Genomic DNA, 21,365 nt, shown 5'->3' with positions numbered 1-21,365 from the left:
TTTTCCATTTTCTTTGGTAATGATAAAAGAATATATGTGAGTTGAGCCAAGTTCAAATGTTGATAGCAAAACTCAGTGGAATTCATCATTTCCAAAAGAAACTGTTTTAGGAAAAGATTGATGAGAGGCCAAGACTAAGCCAAGAGAAATGTAGTGTCTTTATAAGCTCTCTTGCAGAGAGATAGACAACCTGAAAAAGGACTCAATTTATTGATGAATAGGTTAACACTAAAACCAAAAAAAAAAACCACCTCAATAATATTCAAATAAGATAATCAAATAAATGACTTAGATTTGGGAATCATTTCCACTTGAATACTTTTCAGATGCCTTGTGACATGAAAAGCATCCTTGGTTCTTACAGAAAAAGACTGTGGATCAAGTCAAGACAGTTCAATTCAATGAATATTTATAAAAAAAACTAGCTGGAAATTCTTCAAGTATAAGAACTATTCCTTATACTTTAAGTACTTGAGGTAAGTGGCAGCAAAGGATGGGGAAATAGGAAAGTGGATTCACCAGAGTTATGGCCACTTATAACTCCTGAGTTACCCAACCTGGGACCCCATTTGTCCCATCTTAGTGATATCTTTTGACTATAGGATGAGGACCAGACTAAGTTTAAAAAGCTAAGTTCAAAAAGACTCATTGCCAGAAGGTTGATTTTTGTTAAAAATCTTTTTCCTGATACAACTGCTCATGAAGATAGTAACCTATCCACAAAGACAGCATATGAAAAAGTTGTGATTTATGTCAGAATATCCATACTGATGACATCAAGGTACTCTAAGTAGTGAAATGTATTTGAGTGACATGACTTAGCAAGGGAGGTGGGGGGAGGGCGGTCAGTGATGTTAAAATCAATCTCAAGACTATATCCTGTCCTTGTTTCATGGTGGAATAGATAGTTATCAATGTGAGTTTGAGCACATGGATCAAGGGCAGCATATGGCCTTTTGTACAATAACATTTGATCAGAAGAGAAGTTTTTATGATCCTTTACAGTATATAGTAGTTAATTTTAACAAATATTATGACCACAATAAAACACATTCTTATCACTGGAACATAAATTAGTAATTGCTATACTGTGAAGGAGTTTCCCCTTAAAGTCATATGGACACTGCCAGCATTAATGAAAAAACAAATAAGTTAAAAAAAGAAAAGTTACATTTTTGACTATCATTTAAAATCAAATTCACAGAAAAATTCAAACCTTTTCCTCCAAAGGTCTCAATTTCTCTTTATAAACATTTTCAGTCTTTCCTCTCTTTAGTATTATCACTAAAAGGCCACCTAAACAAAGCCAATTAATAAGAACCAGTGAGGAGAGACATTTACTATAAAACCAGGAATGCGTTTGAGCTCTGTAGAGATTCACGTCTGCCACACACAGCCTGGTTGGCAACATTCCACCGATCCCACAGTGCACATGTTTTCAATTACAAACTAGATTTTTATCAGAGTTCAAGTTAATTGTTTTATACCACTAGGGTAGGAGAAACTCTTTGAGGGAAAAAAAAGATACATTCACATACTTGGCTTTCTGTAATACAAAGATGGACTCTTTTAGGAGAGGAGAAAAGGGCAAAATCTTTGTTTAAAAAAATCAATTTTACTCCTAAGATTTTAGCTCTGGAGTTATCAGACATTCCTACCTAAGCACTAAGGTATAATGGAATCAAAATGGCATCTCATGTGAGCCTAATGAGCCCTCCTTGTTTATAGTTCATCAGGAAACAACAGGTTTTACACCACTGGCTGTTTATATTCTGCCTGATCCAGAGTCTAACATTGTCAGAATAAAGCAGTTCAATGATTTTAAAAAAAAACAGCTATTTTTAGTGACCCTCAACATGTTCATCACTAGAAAGTGACTCTCTGGCTTCATTTAGAATCATATGTGTTTATTATAGTATGACATTATTAAAGTAAAATCTCAATTGCATGCAGTAGTTAAAAGGTGATGCTACAAAGACAAATTTTCCCAAAGAAATGGGCCACTTCCCCTAAGAATTTTGTTCAAAAGAATAGTGTCTTCTACATGAATAATAATGAGAAGGGAAGCATGCCAATGATATTAATTTTTTTTTGCTTTACTAATGAATCAATCCATTAAACATTTTTAAGATTCTACTACTACAGTTTCTGTGTAAGAAATAGAGGTAGGAAAAAAAATGAAATAGAGGTAGAAATATAAAAATGGAGATGGACTCTGTCCTCTATGAGTTTACAATCCCAGTAGAGAAAAGCAACAAGTCTACAAACAAATAAATAAATAAGGAATACACACTCTATAGATGCTATGTAGTATATATGCACATTATATAGATATATCTGCATCTATACCTATCTCGCTACATCCCTATATGACATGACCCTGGGCAAGCCATCTATACTGTTTGCCTCAGTTTCTTCATCTGGAAAATGAGGATAATAACAGTACCTCATCATAGGGTTGTGAGGATCAAATGAGATAATAATTGTAAAGTGCTCAGCACTTTATAATTTAGCACACAGTAAGCACAATTTAAAATGTTAGTTATAGGGGCAGCTAGGTGGTACACTGGATAGAGTACAGACTCTGGAATCAGGAGAACCTGAGTTCAAATCTGGATTCAGACACTTAATATTCACTTAGGTGTGTGACCTTGGGCAAGTCACTTAACCCCATTGCCTTGCCAAAAAAACCATGTTTATTATTATTATTATTATTACATGTATAATAAAATAAATAAATAAACAAAAAGAGAGAGACAGAAATCAAGATGGAGAAGAGAGAGAGAGAGAGAGAGAGAGAGAGAGAGAGAGAGAGAGAGAGAGAGACAAAGTTATGGAATAGCAGTTTCAGAATCAGACTGGGAGTCTGGAAGACCTAGGTTCTGGTCATGTCACACGTGGACTGGACTATCTGACCATCCAAGTCTTTTTTCTTCTCAGTGTTCTGAGTTATTCCCTAAGACAGAGACAGTGTCAATCTGCCTCAAAGAATGGAGCTTTCTTTCTTTATTAAAAATAATATTCATTCATTTTCCAACTACATGCAAAAATAGTTTTCAACAGTCATTTTTGAAAGATTTTGAGTTTTATCCTCCCTTCCCTCCATCCTCCTCCTGACAGAAAGTAATCTAACATAGGTTATACATGTATAACTATATTAAATATATATCCATATTAACCATGCTGTGAAAGAACCAAATAGAAACAGGAAAAAAATTACAAAGAAAAAACAATACATTGGACAACTTTTAAATATTGAAGATAATAAGCTTTAATCTGCATTTAAACTCCATAGTTCCTTCAAAAAATGGAGTTTTCTCACCTTAGAATTCCCTAGAGCAATGAAATCACTGGAGTAGTCCCTATCACCAATGGAAAATAAGCACCATGTTAGGGTTAGGGTGGAGAGTAACAACCACAGAATCATAAAAAGCCAAAGAGGGGCAGTTGAGCAGTGCTTTGATATGAGCTTGGAGGTTTCAAAAACCAGAGGTTAGGAGTCAGAACATTCTAAGTATGGGAATCAGCATAGTTTTTAGATAAAGCATCAACAGCAAAATTCATCATTGGCTCTTTTTTTATTGTTCCTAATGGGAACAGGGACAACCAAATGGTACAATGGATAGAGCCCCAAGCCTAGAATCAGAAAGACCTGAGTACATATCCAGCTTCATATACTATGTGGCAAGTCTCTAAGCAAGTCACTCAATTCTGTTTGCCTCAGTTTCCTCACTTGAAAATTGAGCTGGAGAAGTAAATGGTAAAATATTCCAGTATTTTTGCAAAGAAAACCCTCAATTGGGTCATAAAGAGTCAGACACAACAGCAACAACATCAAAAAAGAGACAGCCCAGGACTAGTTATGTGATTTGCTCAGGCTAGGAATTCCTTCCACAAAACCTACAATTTATAACTGCCTGGAATTATTGAAAAATTAAGTAATCACCAGATTCAGAAAGCCAGTACATGTCCGAGATGAGACTTGAACTCAGACCAAAAGCTCTTTCTGTCTCCAAGGCCTGCAGGTATCCACAAGGCAGCATTGCATCTCACATGTATCTTTTACCCTCCATTAGAGTTACTTAGATTATACAAAATCAGTGTTTATTGAAAGCAAAGCAAAGCAATATATTATCAAGGTTGCTTTTGCCTTTAGCAAGGATAATTTCTACTCTGGCATTGTACCTGGCAGTTAATTTACCTCTGAAATAAAGTTTCCTTACTCTTCTGTAAAGAAGAAAAGTCAATACCTTGATTATCACAAAATTTCCACATTTGGTCAGGGCTCTTATTTTTGGTTCAAACTCCAGCTGCTGTATTTTTACTAAGTTTTAGGAGAAAATAAAGGAAAATATGCCCTTTGGCTGGAATGTGGGAATGAGATTCACTGCATCTTTTATCTTACCATATAAAAACTAAATGATACATAGATCACCTTCTATCTCATACCACAGGCAACCCACACATTTATAAATGCACCACAAGAGTTTATTCTCCTGGTTAGTAACTCAACCTTCCATAGGTCTTTTTTCACACAAGAAAGCTGTACATTTGTTTCTAAAGTATACTAGCCAATATGAATCCATCTGGGTTTTGTAGTTTGGATCATTCACATAGGTAATAGGCAAGAGATAGGAAAGCTCAAACTGAAATTGCAAGCCCCTCTTCTTCCAAAGAACTGCAAAAAAAAAATATCAAATATGTATTGTTCTCACCCTAAATGTTATCAACCTTTAAAAAAATTGCTACCCAGGTGCAACCTAGAAATGATATACACAATTAATAATATACAGCAAATTTTCATTAGCCTGACAATGCAGAAAGGAATTTGGCAATTCTCTGGGCAACAAGTAAAGCTATCTGGGAGCATAAACCAACCATAGTAAACAGGGCTAGTCTCTAGGTTTTATACTAATTGTCATGTAAATTAGTAAAAGTAAAGCCCCACCAGCAAGGAAAATGAAGGTTCTCTTCACTGGTCCATCTGCAGTCTGCCCCAGAAGCCTAAACAACATTGTGTTTGTTTCTTTAGACAATAAAATGCCAAAAGTTTTTCTTTTGCTGTCAGCAAATGATGAATACATGTGGTACCGATTATTTAATACCACTAGACCACCAGGGAAGAAGATTTAGGTGAACTGCGGGAGAACTCTGCCATTTATTTTTATTACCATGCATTAAAAATTACGTTTACAGATAATTGTTTTTCTCCCTCCAATAAAGCAAGATAAAAAAAATCCAGGAGAATATTTAATAATACCGGACCACCAGGGAGGAATTTAAAAAGTTGATTTTTTTATTGACAAATTAGATTTGCTTTTTAAAAAAAAATTCCAATTATTTTTAAGTGCAATTGGTAGAGGACTAATTTTAAACCAGAGAAGGGTGATGAGTTTTCATCTAGGGGAGTGTCACACAGATTAGGTTACCCCTTTACATGGGTAATTATCTAATCAAATAGTCCCTCAGCACCATCAGTTTTATAATACCTGTGTAACTGTCTTCATGTTATATAATACTGTTCCACTGTAGATTCCCAAGAGCTCAACATTATATTCTTGATTTCTTTTTTTAAAAAAACAGCCCATATAAATTTTTTGTTTATTTTCTTTGAGGTACTTTGCTTTAGTGTAAGGAAATCTCTTCTCTTTATCTGTAGCACTTTAAAAAAAAACAGCCTAATTCAGAAGTAGAAATGCTAGTTTCTATAACTCTTCAATAAAGGACATTTTTTTTGTTAATCATTTGATGATCTTAATAACCCTGTTTTCCTGTCAGATAATAATGAGCACTTTGATTAAAAAAAAATTAAATTCAATTAGTACTCACCCAAGAATAGGCAACTCTGGTATAGGATGATGTCCAAAGAAATTGATGAGGACCTGTTCACCATGTCCCTACTCTCAGTGTATGCCTCCCTCTCCTTTTTCCTCCCCTCTCTCCCCTCTCTCTCACTCTTCCCCCCCATTGACTCTGTCTCTGTCTGTCTCTCTCTCTCTCTCTGTCTCTCTGTCTCTGTCTCTGTCTCTCTCTGTCTCTCTCTGTGTCTCTCTGTGTCTCTCTGTCTCTGTCTGTCTGTCTGTCTGTCTGTCTGTCTGTCTCTCTCTCTCTCTCTCTCTCTCTCTCTCTCTCTATCTCTCTGTCTCTCTCTCTCTCTAAGAATCTTCCATTTCAGTTCCTATTCCAATGTTACAAAGTTCTAGCTAATAGAAAATTCTTCCTTCTATTAAACCAAAGTCTAGCTCTCTCTAAAATTTTACTCTGGTTCCTAGATCATCTTTTCTTTGAAGTAACACAGATGAATGATTCTCAGTACAACATGCAAAACAGTGAGGGCCAGCCTAGTGTCCATCTCTGCCTTTATACTGTCATGAAAATTAAGTCACCCTTGTGAACTGATTTAGAATAAAGGAAGCAGAATCAAGAAAACAGTATCTATAATAACTATAATAATGTAAAAGATCAGGGGGAAAAAACTAAATTCTTTCTAATTACAATTACTCAGCTAGACTCCAAAGAAAAGTCTTCCTTTGCAGACATTGGACAGTATGGTTTTAGAATACAGAAATGAAATGTATACTGTCAAACTTGATGTTATATTAGCAAAATTTTGTTCAAATACTTTTTTTTCTTTCTTTTAAAATTTTTGTTACAAGAAATAATTTAAGTCGTGTCAGTGAGAGAGGGAAACATTCAGAAATAAAACTGATATAAAATAAAAAATCTAATTAAAAGTACAATTTTAAAAAATTAAAACTAAAATTTGAAAGTCATAATGCTATAGTATTAGGGCAGGTAGGTAGCACAGTGAATAGAGTTCCAAGTCTGAAGTCAGGAAGACTTATCTTCCTGAGTTCAAATCTGACCTCTAATACTGACTGTGTCCCTAGGCAAGTTATTTAGGCGTGTTTGCCTCAGTTTCTGTAAAATTCACTTGGAGAAGGAAATGGGGGATCATGAAAAGTCAGATATGACTGACTGAGTCAAGAACACCTGGGTTTAAACTCTTCCTCTGACACTCACACACTAGTTGTTTGACCCTGAGTAATGCAATTAGCCATTCACTGCACTGGGCAATGGAGGTGGGGAGCAACCTTCCTTTAATTCTACCACTTAGGAGGTTCTGCAGGGCAGAAAAGTTTTCATAAAAACTAAAGGAAACTTATCCTTCTCTCTTGGTTACTTTGTTCCAAAATATTATTCCTTCCTAATTGATCTTTGGGAGAAAGTGAGGCAGGACCACCAGTTCAAGGCAAAACTGTCAAGTAGAAAAAGATTGTCATTACATTCTCTCACCTCCTGACAGTGTTTTCATTATTCCTGAGTAAAGATTTTAATAATGTTATTGATTCAATTATTTTGGTAGAAATAATTTAATGAAATAAATTTAGGAATTTTAGTAATAAGTCCCTAATCTTCAGTTTCCTATAGATTAAATGCCTCCAGTCAAATTGTTTTAAGTAATACAATCCTTTCCCCCCATACAAATACAGAAATATCCCAGAAGTAACTCAAGATTACATTATCACTAAATTCATCAACAAAGGATATTTGAATTTGAACTTTTTAATTCAATTCCATCCAAAATGCAATTATTAAGAACCCACTAAGAACAGGTACCATGCTAAGCAATTGGATTACAAAGAGGAAGAAAAGAAACAATTTCTGCCCTCAAGAAGTTTCCTTTCTTAGGGGTAGGAAGTGGGAGCCAAACAATATGTAATAGAAAATTAAAATATAAGAGAAATAGAGATAAATATACATAACTATAAATGTATATATAGATATAGATATAGATATATAATTTCTAGGAGGGATAATAGCAATTGAGAGGAATCAGAATAGTCTTTCAGGAGTTGTTCTTGGTCTGGCCTTGAAGACATTTTATTAAATATTAATTTTACTTTTTTAGATAATTGTTAATTACAATTAAGATTTAATATTAAGCTAATTTTATTAAGCTATGAGTCTAGTAGTCATGGCCCAATACAGTAGAATTTACCTAAACCTAGAAAGACTTAATAGTTCTGGTATAGCCTAGCCTTATAGGAGCTGTACATAAAAGTTCTACAAAAGCATTAATATTAGCTATTTGTATGATATTGGCCAAATTATTTTACTTTCTGGTCTGAGTTTCCTTCTTTATAAAAAGAAGTTACTGGATAAAATTGTCTAGAGAAGGGGCGGCTAGGTGGCACAGTGAATAGAGCACTGGCACTGGAGTCAGGAGTACCTGAGTTCAAATCTACCCTCAGACATCTACCCTTAATAATTACCTAGCTGTGTGGCCTTGGGCAACCCACTTAACCCCATTGCCTTGAAAAAAAAATTGTCTAGAGAATTAGTTATCCTTATACATGACTTGACAAACAATAGTGAAAGAAAAAAATTAGGACTGGATTGAGAGTCTAGAGACCAGGATTCTAGTCCCAGATCTGCCACTAAGTCACTATGTTGACCTTGGGTCAATCACTCCTCTCTGGACTTCAGTTTCCTTATTTTTAAAATTTCAGGGTTCAAACTAGAGTAGTGGTTCTCAAACTTCAGTTTAAACAAAACTTTAACAGAATTTCTGTAGTAAAACCTTCTAAAATTATTATTTTAATGCATTTTTACAAACAATATAAGGTTTTCCCCAAAAAACAAACAAAACAACTTTGGAGTGTTTCAGGGTTCCTTTGTAATACAATTTGAGAAATACTAAATCATATTTTTTTCCAGTTCTAACATTCCATGACTCAAGTACATCCTCCACAAATTTGAGTTTCTAGTCCTTTAAATAAAACTAATTATTACCACTCATGATGAGTATTGTGAACCTAAGGTGATGAAAGCAGATTGTACTGTCACCAAAACAAACACCAATGTGAAAGACCTAACAATACTGAACAGTCAGCAAACATTAGTGCAGTACTGAGGAAAAGCAATTCCAAAGAAAAATGGGAATTGCATAATCAGGTGAAAAGATAGGTGGGTCATTGATGAATGGCAAGTGGACAGTTTGAGTAATAACTTTGAAATGTCAAGAGAAAACAAGGGAAGCATCACAAAGCTTGGGTGGATTTCCTCTGGTGTTCTTGTAGAAGGATATGTGTAAGAGTCTCACTTACACATGAGTTTCAATAAACATTCAGTAAACATCTCATCTGTTTGACTACTATTAGTTTGAATTACTGATCTCAGTAAGAAATGGTTGATGGATATTACATAAGGATGATAGACAATGGACTAAATTTCAGATGCTGATAAGGTAAATAAGCATTATGATCAATTGTATAGGTATATTTTTATCTTTTGAAACCTCCATTTCTCTCCTCACTCATGGTGTCCAGCTGAAAAATAACAAAAATAATAATAAATAATAATAATAACATTTAAATAGTGCTTTACAGGATTTTTTTTGTTTCCTATCAAGTCAAAATGGAAAAGATGTCCATAAGTCTAAAGGAAGGAAAAATAGATAGAATAAAGTTAAAGACAGAAACAAAGATCCAATATAGATTTAAAAATTCATAGCAGCATTTTTAATGGTGGTAAAATAACATAAATAAAGGAGGTACCTTTCTGTTGGGGAATGAAATTATATATAGAAATTATGAATGTGGAGAACTTAGAGAAACATAAAAAGATACATTCAAACTGATACTAGAACAAAATACATCTAAAATGAATAAATAAGATAATGAAAAGATCACTAAAAAAGAAGATTGACTTTAAGTGATGAAAAATCCAATGAAAGTGTTAGAGAAAAGATGAAATATCCCTCCTCCTTCACGATACAGAGGAAGGGGACTAGTAAAACAAAATATTTTATACATTCTCAGACAAAACTTTTTTTCTTTGTCATGGACCTCATTCTGAAGGGGGTGAACTAGGTAAAGACTGTGGAATAAAGAAAAAAAGACATTAATAAAATGATTTTTTCCCTCAAATTAGGAAGAGGAGAAAAAAATGTGTTTTAAGAGGAGAGTTTCTTATCAACAACTGGCCGAGTGAAGCACTCAGTAAGACCTAAAAGCAATTTTTTTTATACAGGTCAGACAAAAATGTTTAAAGAGATCCAGGAAGGAGAATCAAAATGGGAAATCTCATCTTGAAAGCTATGTATTTTTTTCCCAACCTTAACTAAAAGCATAGCCACAATAATGATTATGAGATAATATTATAAGCCAAAATATTCAGATTATGAGTATGGAGAGGAAGGAGGCTCAAAGAAAGGTTCATTGACTTTTCTGGCTGAGAATTAAGCTGAAAATCCCTTTTCCTGGAACTCTTGCTTCTGAACTTCTTTGACACTTTTTTGTTCAGTCATTTCAGTCGTGTCTGACTCTTCATGACCCCATTTGAGGTTTTCTTGGCAAAGATACAGAAGTGGCTTGCCAATTCCTTTTCCAGCTCATTTTTCAGATGAGGAACCAAGGCAAACAAGGTTAAGTGATTTGCCCAGGGTCACACAGCTAAATGTCCAAGGCCAGATTTGAACTCAGGAAGATGAGTTTTTCTGATTCCAAGCCCAGTGCTCTATTCCCTGAAACACACGTCCAACTGCCCAGTTCTAGAGATCAGTAATTTTATTAACATGACTTGTAAAATTTAGCTCTTTGGCATTTATTAAGTGTATGATAGACCCTGTGCTAAACACTAGGGATACAAAGAAAGGCAAAAAAAAAAGTCTCTGTTCACAAGGAGCTCATATTCTAATGGGAAAGATAATGTGCAAACTATAAAATTATGTTATATATTAACAATCTCTATACAGGATAAACTCCCTGGTGTCATGATCCTCTTTGTGAACAAAGACAAAAACAATAAGGATGAGTCACAAGAAAGGAATTAGTATTAAGGGGCATTAGGAAAGGCTTCCTACAGCAAGAGGGGAAAATGTCCAGAGTCTGGAGATAGAGTATTTTGTGTGAAAAAGAGCAAGAATGCTATTATCACTACATAGCAGAGTATATGGGGAGAGTAAGTTATAAGAAGATCACTTATTAGATAAGTGCAAAATGGATTATAGTGGGGAAAGACTTGAGGCAGGTAGTGAGGTAAGGAAGGCTTACTACCAGAGTGGTTAGTGTTAGAGGGGTAAAGGAGGCATATATGAGAGATATTATCTAGGTAAAATCAACAGAACTTGGAAATAGACTGGATATAGGGGAAATTGAGAGAGTGAGGAGTTGAGAATTGTTGAAAGTGAGATTGGCAGTCTGGGTAACTGAAAACATGGCAGTGCTTTTGATATTAATAGGGGAAGAGTTTTTAGGAAAGGATAATAAGTTTAGATTTGGACATGATGAATTTAAGACACATATATATATATGGAACATCCAGTTTGCTGTCTAATCAAATAGAGACATGAGATGGCAGAGAGAATAGGTCTGGAAAAAATAGATCTGAGAATCATCAGCATAGCAATGCTAACTGAATACATGATAGCTGTTAAGATCAACAAGTGAACTGGTATAGAGGAAGAGAAGAGGGCCCAGAACAGAACCCTGGAACATACCCAAGGGGATGGGAATTAGTGGGAATGACTTGGAAGAGTCAGCAAAGGAAACTGAGAAGGGGAGTCAAATAAAGAGGAAGAGAACCAGGACATAGTAGCACCACAAAAAACCAGAAAGAAAAGACCATCAAGGAGAAGAGAGTGACTGACCATGCCAAAGGTTGTGGAGAGGTCAACAAGGATGAGAATTGAGAAAAAGTCATTGAATTTGGAATTGGCAATTAGGACATCATAGGTAACTTTGAAGAGAACACTGTGGTTGAATAATGAGTTCGGAAGCAGATTATTGACACATTCAACACTATACAATTTACACAAAGCTTTCTAGATATTGTCTTCTTTTAGCCTCACACAAATCTTATGAAGTAGGTGGCACATATTTTAATATTCCCATTTTAAAATGAGCTGTTAGATAATATCTATCACATAGCCAGTAAGTGGCAAAGGTGGGATTAAAACCCAATTCATCTAATCCCAAATCTAGTCTTTACAGATATAGAAGATCTAGCTGTGTGGGATAATCCAATGATGTATATTCAAATGATCTTGTCATTTATAATTTCTAGTCATTCTATGTATATTTCATTCTGTATTAATTCATATATATATCTTTCCATGTTTCTCTAAAGTCTTCATATTTTTCATTTTACTAAATTGACAATATTCCAATATATTTCGTATAACAATTTCTATTAACCATTCCCTAACTGATGGACACTGACTTTGTTTCCATCTCTTTACTACCATAACTAAAGCTGCTATTAATATTTTTAACTATATTGGACTTTTGTTCCTATCTTTGACATCATCATTCCTTTAAAAGTTATTAATAATTCAGTGATAGCACAGATGTATGTGGGAAGGGGGGGAAGAGAAATGGAGAAAATAAGACAACAGAGAGACAGGTACCTTTTAACCTAAAAATGAATTGTCACTTTATTAAAGATTTTATTCAATTGGGTTTTAGTAACACTAAAGTCTCACTACAATAATAATAACAGCAATTTCAATTTATACATTTCATTGTAAATTGATATTATTGTATATTATATAAATAAAATTATATATCATATGCTTACATGTGAAAACTGATATATTAATAAGATTATTGATCTTGGAGACCCAACTCCAATACACATTAGCTATGTAACAAATCACTTAACTTCTCTGAACCTCTTTATCTGTAAAATGGGGATAATAGTATTTATTCTTCCCACCTTGTAGGGATGTTGTGAGGTGAGTGCCTCATAAATCTTAAAGCATTATATAAACCTTGCCCTTTAAGTTTTTATTATGGTTACACACATGGTGGTTCTTGCTTGAGGGATTTATCATGTTGCCATCTGCACACTTGGGCATTCAAACTGAAGACAAGTGGGTCTGACTTGCTGCATAAAGTTGGTATCCCTCTTAAATTTAAGACTCCACGGGGACTTTAAAATGCTGTGAATTTCAAAGTGGAGAGACTCATAACAAACAACAAGGAATGACTGATGTAGACCCGTCCTAAGGTCATTTTAGATCCCACCAGGGCAGGATAAAAAAGATTAAGAGTTGGTTTTCTCCCACAGTGCAGAAAGGGCCCAAAGTTGGGTTGCTTTTGTTTTGTTTGTAAAAGTCACCATTAAACATGTAGTTTAATTCACTTGCTGGGAGACCTGAAGTTATGAATGAGACATTTACCTTCAGGATTACTACTGCTTAGCTCATGGTATAAATTCCCTCCCCAACCCAGCCTATCCCCAGAGAAACTCTGCTAATCAACCACATGGTCAACATTCCAGTTTCAATCAAGACCTTCCTAGAAGTTAGTTTCCAATTTTCCTTACCAAAAAAAAAAACCATATACTTGGTGGACATCAATTCCATCTTTTGTCCTCCCCCTTCTCAAATCAAAGTTGACAGGGAACCTAGGGCATTTCTTGCTTTTTGCAGCATTTTCCAATTATGGAAATCATTTACAGTGGCCGAGGATAGAAATGGCTTCCATGGGGCCCTGGGTCTGCTAATATTATACCCTCTCCTACCTCAAGAAGCCTGGTTCAGAGCAGTCAGTGAATTACGGGTCAGAATTATATTACTGGCAAGTCACAAGCCTAGGCCATTTAAATTCCCTTTTTGTAAATAAATACATTCAGGAGTGTAAAAAAAGCAAGCTTTTTCTTTTTCATGCTGACAGCACGCCCAGGAGAAGAGCATCAAAAGCCCCTCTTCATCTCCAGCCTAGGCAGCACAAGCCAGGCTGCTGCCCTTCCCAAGGCAGACCTCAGAACGTTGAGGAGGAGGGGCCACCTGGAGGAGAGAAAGGATAGTTGAGGTGTTCCTCCCTTCCCGGTGGGCTGCAGGCTGGGACCACCAGACTCCTCTCACTAAGGTCAGGAATTGCTATCAGAAGGTAAATCAAGTCTTTTACTGCCACATTAGTAGCATTAGTCACTACTAATGTGGGCTGGATATGAACCAGCAGTCTAGAAGGCAAAGCCCCCCAAGAGCAGCCCCAAACCCCTGAGCCATCCAGTCTGCCCCCAGTCCTGCTTGCTGACATTTTTATTTGCTGGCATTTACAATGTTGCAGCAGCTCAGCCTGCTAACATGGTTGCTTCCTCTCCATATACCACTTGGAGATCAACACAAAGGGAAACCCCTACTCTGCAGTTAGCAGCTATCGTGGCAACAGTAAATCCTCTTCTAGAACCAGGAAAATGGCTTTTTTCCTTCTTTGCAAATTCTATTTTAGTGAAAATAGGTATATGTGTGCAAATATGTGTCTGTCAATAAGCAGTGTTCAGTGTTCATTAAGCACCTACTTGTGCCAAGCCCCAAGAACACAAAGGAACACACACACACACACACACACACACACACACACACACACACACACACACACACTTTTTTAAATAGTGCCTATTCTCAAGGAACTCACTCTCTAATGGAGGAGACAATGTGCAAACAACTATATCCAAATAGGATACAGACAGGATAAATTGGAGATGATAAAGGGAAGATACTAGAATTAAAGGGGATAGGGGAAGACTTTCTGTAGTAGGTGGGATTTTGGCTGCAGATACACACATACACACAGACACACACACACACACACACACACACACACACACACATACATAGTTCCCATTAAAGTATGCAAAGTTTGGGGTTATTTTCACTTTTCCTTAATTTCTCATTTAACATGTCTTCACAGTTTGTATTGTCCACTGGCCAATTCAATGCTTCAAAGTAATATTTGTCTATTGGACAAAGGAACGTCATTTTTTTTTTGCATGATACATAAGTGTTTCTTAGATGCCTTGGGATCACATTCCCATTTTCATTCAGAAGGCTATATTATTACTTTTGAAAGCAGAGTTTCTTAACCTTTTACTTATTTATTTGCATCACAGACTACATCAGCAACTTGATATACCCTATGATTCTCTTTTCAAAATAAAGTGTTTAAATGAATAAAAAAGATTGTAAAGGAAATCACATATATTGAAATAAAGTTACCAAAATATTTTTTTAAAAAATTCACAGGTCCCAGGTTAAAGAACTGTTGCTCTAAAGGGTAAACAAAAGCAGAACTTCAATTCAGTACATAAACATGTATTAAGTACCTTCTATGTAGAGTATAAGAAGGTCAAGAAGGAAACATTTCCTGCCCTCAAGGAGCTTGGGAGATACAAGCACACAGATAAATAAAAATGAAGTATTTATAATTTAAAATAATACAAAATAAGATCCTTAACATTTCTAACTTGGCAAATTTCATGAACCACTAAAGGAATTTGGAGGCATTTATACTTGTAGATCCTTTTTTGTATCTCAGTTTGCTTCATCTTTATCTTTTTTGGAACACTTCACATTTAAAAGAGCTGATTTATCTCTATTTTACATGGAGAACTCAGTCAGCCCAAAGACTTGTTCTCCACTAGCATGCAAAAGAAACCATATTTGGTCAATTCAGTTTCTTTTCCCTTTTTTTCCTGTTCTGGGTTTATAATTGTCAGGAACAGCTGTGTACATTGCCAATCACCTTCCAAAAACTAACAGGCCTCCAACAGACAAAACATCTATTCTGCTACTAAATTTGTTTTTAATTATATTACAAGCAGAGGGGGAAAAAAATGCCTCAGCTGTTAACACTTGCTCAGTAGGGCCAACGGTAGACATAGAACAGACATTAGGAAATAGTTCAAAAAAATTTTGTAGTTTGTCATGATTTAATAGCAGATATTTCTGGCTTTGAGTGAACTCTGCAATATCCCTGTGCGACAGAATAAATGATCGTCTACCACTATTAATTTTAGGTCATAATGTCTGAAATGCTGCTGCAAAAATAAATGCAGTATTTTCACTTTATTTGGTCAGGTAAATACTAAACTATTTTGTCATAATAACTTTACAACACTGTGTTTCACCTTGTCTTGCCTTGACTGCTGAAGGTAATAGGGCCTGTTTTATTATGCCCATAAATTGAGTCAATTGACTTATCCTTATATCCTGTTTCCTGAACTTAACGAGAGATTCTGCATCATTAGGAAAACACATCATCCTACAGCAGGATCAAAAGCAAAGGAAGCCTGATAATAAGTCATTTTGATTTCAGGGAATGTTCACCAGGCAAACTTTCAATATTCTAGCAAAAAGTAAAACAAATAGCTGGCTTTGGAAGGAGCCTTTTTGCTCTCAGCTTTGCTTGCACTAGAAGTATCCCAGAAGGTTGCACCAAAAAAATTCACATCTTATTGAATGTAAGGCATGTCCAATGAATCTGAATATTCAAGAGGCTTATAAAGACCACAAACCAGAATGTCAACTATTGATACAAATTCTGCTTAAGAAATATTCTCATTTTATTGTAGTCTCTTGTTATCCAAATTAGCAATTTTATTACTTAACAATAATAGCTCATATTTATGTGACATTTAAAATTTTATAAAGCACTTTCTTCACAATTATCCTGTGAAGAAGGTAAGTATTAATATCCAGTTTTACAGATAAGCAACTGAGGCCCTGAGACTCCAAATAATCAAATCACATGTCCACAATCTCACAATTAACAACATATCAAAGTCATAATGCAAACCCAAATCTTCCATTCTGTGCCTGGTACCTTTTCCATTAGATCACAATGATTCTCCAGTTTACTTCTCTGTTTATAAAATAAATAGATTAAAGCAAACCAGATCTGTTCATTTTGGTCATATTAATGATTGGTGTAGATGAACACATGATGGATTCTTTTGTGACCTTGTCATGGAAACAGCCAAGATGATTGAGCTCCCCATGGTGGACTACAGTTGAAAAACTACATTTAAGTCAGGATTCCTGTGACCAGGTTCCTAGCTAATCCTGAGAGGTTGACAATAGTAATAAAATAAAGAATTTGATTCCCAAAGTCTCTGGGAATGTTTTGATTCCCCTTCATACTTTCCTAATCATCTAGAAAAAAAAATAGAAGAAAATGACAGCAAGAAAGCTTAATCTGAAACCACCAAGGGCCTATAAATCCAAAAGAGCTGAACTACCCAAGTGGAGCTGAATAGGTAGAACAGTTGTTCTGGTCTAAAACCAGGGCCAGCTAGATGGACCAGTGGATAGAGCAAAGTCAGTGGGACCTGAGTTCAAATGTGATCTCAAATTAGCTTGTGAACCTAGGCAAATCACTTAAAGTCCTATTTTCTACAAAAAAAAAAAAAAAAAAACCAGAATCCCTTTTACAGTTAGAACACTCAATCAATAAGCATGTATTAAGCATTTACTATGTGCCGAACAAACATAGGCTAAGTACCAAAATAGCACAAATACATATAAAAAGAAAGGTATCCCTACCCCTCAAGTAGCTTACATTCTGATGGAAAGGCAATACATAAAAAGGAAGCTAAAAGGCTTGGGATGGCATAGGATAAGAGGGGATGGGATGGAATGGGGTTGGGGAAGTCAACCAAAAGGGGAGTGTGTTTAAAAAAAAGTTTTGAGTACCACCTGATAAGAAATGAAGTCACGCTAGTCTGTATATCTTCTTTAAATGGAGGTCCTGAGAAGAGCCATCCAATCAGGAAGGGCTTGAAGGGAAGAAGGTGTAGTTATCCCATTCATATCTAGGGGATCCAGGGCAATAGAAAAAAAAAACCCATAAAAAATTTTAACCTTCCTTTTGTACCAGAGAAGAAGTCTGAATTATTATGTTATTAAAAATAAAATAAATACTAATATTGTATAATACTAGACATATATTTTATACACATCTGAGTTTCTAAACTTTTTCTGTGTCATCTGCTGACCTTTGCATGTTGTCTATGACTTTCACAAAACTCCCCCAAAATTTCTTATTCTGACCTGCAATATATCAAAACTGTGATGGAGTAAGTCTTGATATGGAAGAAATAACTACAAGGTGTCAATTCTCAGACTAGATGATCTTCCAGGATGAAGAGGGTTTGCGGACATGATAGAGAAGGAACCCAGGATGCATGGTTTTAGGAAAAACATTTTGAAGTCCAGTTGAGGAGAGATGAAGTTCCCTTTTTATCATAAGATAATTTGTATGAATAGTAATACTCCGACTCTTGAAATTTCATTAGAAATTTGCTTAAATTGATGTGATAAGAATTACTCAGATCTGGGGTAAAAGTTGTAGAAGTACCAGATCCATAATGCTCAATGAGTCTCCTATATCCTGTGACAGACCCTCATCAAGCATCTGAGACTTTTTTTCCTAGTTTTGAGATAATTTCCTATAGATGTTTTGGGGGTAGGGAACATTGAAATCTGCATTACTTCTTTTTCTCATTGTTTTGTATTTCTTCATGGGCCTCATGCTCCTTCAGTTTCTGGAATATCCATTTTCCTATCTATGGCTCCACGAGACTATGGACATCCTGTTATGGACATCCTGATATCACCTCTCTTGGCTGCTTTACCTAGAGAATCTTGGGAGTTCCATTTCATTAATCATTCAAATCCAATTCAAATTCAAATTATTCTTCCCCATAGAAATTCACAGATACTATTTTAGACCCTATGCCTCTTCACTCTTGGTTTCACAATAACAAATGTTTACATTCTAATTAAACATTGCCTTTCTCATTGTACTTATACCCTCATGTCCCAATCCTCTGACCTTGAACCGCTGCAACTCAATCTAAAACTAGTGGAAAGAAAAAGTAAATTCCTAGAGTCACTAACCACCAGATGAACCAATATGATGGGTAGAGAGATAATCAAAAATCACTGAAGATCTGAATTAAGCCCAACTCCTGATCTGACTGTCTGTGTGATCCTGGTGAAATCATTTGACCTTTCACTATCATAGGCAGCCCTTTAAGTCTATAAATTGCAGAGAAGGTATCATTCTGCACTGGTAGAAGTTTACAAGTTTAGTCTTTTTCTCCAGCTTATAATGCAATGGAGAGTTGAGTCATCATCCAGTGATTCTGTTGAGTTTTGGTCATTGTGGATAACTGGTCATTGTATTAAAGATTGTAAAAATCTTGCAGCATCCCATATGTATAGTATTATATTGGGAGCTATTCAAAACAAATGGACAGCCTCAGTTCCTATCTGTTCTATTTCAGGACTAGAGCAAACACCAGCTAAAACAGTACAAAAGGGAACAATTAACTAAATTTATGAGTTAGAATTCTATGTATATACCCATTGTTAAGGGCAACCATTTATAACATACCAACAACCAGTAATCAATGGTATAAATCCATAACTTCATAGGGGGGTTTTCTTGGAAAGATACTGAAGTAGTTTACCATTTCACTATCCAGCTCATTTTACAGATGAGGAAACTGAGGTAAACAGGGTTAAGTGACTTACCTAGCTAATAAGTATCTGAAACTCAGATTTGAACTCAGGAAGAGAAGTCTTCCTGATGTCAAACTGGCACTCTACCCACTGAACCCACCTGGTAGCCCTTAAATTTCTCTAGTAAGTTTAATAAATCCTAGACCAACCCAGCTAATTGGGAAAATGGCAGATTTTATGGCAAACCTAATCTCCTTAGTAGGTCAAGTTCCCTATTTATCAAGTATCCCTATGTATCAGGTTCATGATTGCAAAGACTGATAGAGGAGCTAATCCCTGTCTTATCCATTTTACTTCATGATACTAGAGAAAGTGGCCAATACTGTGAATATTAGATAGCCAAGTAAATGTTTCCTGGAAACTATTTTATCAAAAACACCATAAATTGGAACACATTTTTACTAGCAGTGTAATCATGGTGTTTTGTGTTCTATTTCCAATAAAATACAATTATATGTGCCCATTTCTTTATGTCACAATTTATCTTTATAACTGTTTTGGTGGCAATTGCAATAAACAGATATTAATATTGAGAGCTCTGGCACCATCACAGATGCTTGCTAGCATCTCAGCTGAATCCTAGACGTCAAACAGCCAACATTCATGCATTAAGCACCAACTTTGGGCCAGGCATTATGTTAGCCTCAGGGATTACAAAATCAAAATGAAACAGTCCCTGTCTTCAAATAGCTTGCATTCTTTAGAGTCTAAATAATTTCACCAGGAACTCTGAGATCCTTAGGGGTTGGAACCAGCTCCTCAAGGAGCATGTTCAGCAGAAAAGAGCTGTCCACAGAGTTCCAAAGCATCCCACACTGGCAATCTCTTCATCTCAACTGACTTCTTAGATACTGATATTTAGGAGTGGGACAGTGGATAGAGCACTGACCTTGGATTCAGGAGGACGAGAGTTGGAATCCAGCCTCAGAAACTTGTGACCTTGGGCAAATCACTTAACCATGATTCCCTCACATCCAGGGGCCATCTCCAATCATCCTGATTCATATCTGGCCACTGGACCCAGAGGGCTCTGGAGGAGAAAGTGAGGCTGGTGACTTAGCACAGCTCCCCTCACTCAAATCAAATTCATGTGCTTGTCACAGCATCAACCTCCCCGGTGTTGTGATCTTCTTTGAAAATGAAGACCATGGGGCGGCTAGGTGGCGCAATGGATGAAGCACTGGCCCTGGAGTCAGGAATACCTAGGTTCAAATCCGGTCTCAGACATTTAATAATTACCTAGCTGTGTGACCTTGAGCAAGCCACTTAATCCCATTTGCCTTGCAAAAAAAACAAAAATGAAGACCAGACATTATTATTATTAGCCTCAAAGCAAAGTCTCCAGATTATTTGCTCTTGAATCCAGGATCAGAATTCACTTGACTATTTTTCTTATGTTTCTTTGAAAAGAGAGGGGGTAAGGGATGGTGGAGTTGTGTGAGAGGAAGGGATAGTTTATCTTCTACTTGTTTCTTTGATTTCAAGGATAATACAGTAATACCTTACAGGTAAATAAAAGGGACCATCGTCTCCAGGCCCAAAGGAAGGAAATAAAATCAGACCTGGATGAAGAAATTCATGAATCCTTCAGTGATTCTTTCTGCTGAGAAAAAGAACTATTGGAATGAATCAGCAAGAGCATATTTCTTACCTGGGGTCATTTACCCTGAGAATCCTGAGAAAATGATTATCAGTTGCTCCACCTCCAACATAACTTAAGGCAAATCATTCACCCTCTCTGGGCTGTAAAATGACGAGTTGAACTAGATTATTTCTATGATCCCTTCAGTTTTAACTCTTATTTCTTGGTCTTGTGAGATAATGGACCCAGTTACCTGCTTCCCTGAAGTGAAGACCCAAGTACAAGTTTATGTAATTTTTCTGGGATAGGGACCTAGGAATGAGTGAAGGTCTATTACCTCAGGTCCAACAGAACTTGACTTTATTGTATGAAAAGTCAAAGTTTATTATATGAGCAAGGTTTCAATGACTGAGGGAGAACAGGTACAGATTTGGAGATGTCAGGGTCACCAGGGAATCTGTCCTGGGT

This window comes from Macrotis lagotis, chromosome 1, assembly GCF_037893015.1.
Source record: "Macrotis lagotis isolate mMagLag1 chromosome 1, bilby.v1.9.chrom.fasta, whole genome shotgun sequence".
Taxonomy (NCBI): domain Eukaryota; kingdom Metazoa; phylum Chordata; class Mammalia; order Peramelemorphia; family Peramelidae; genus Macrotis; species Macrotis lagotis.
The sequence above is the reverse complement of the archived record's forward strand: the minus strand, read 5'-3'. Positions refer to the sequence as shown.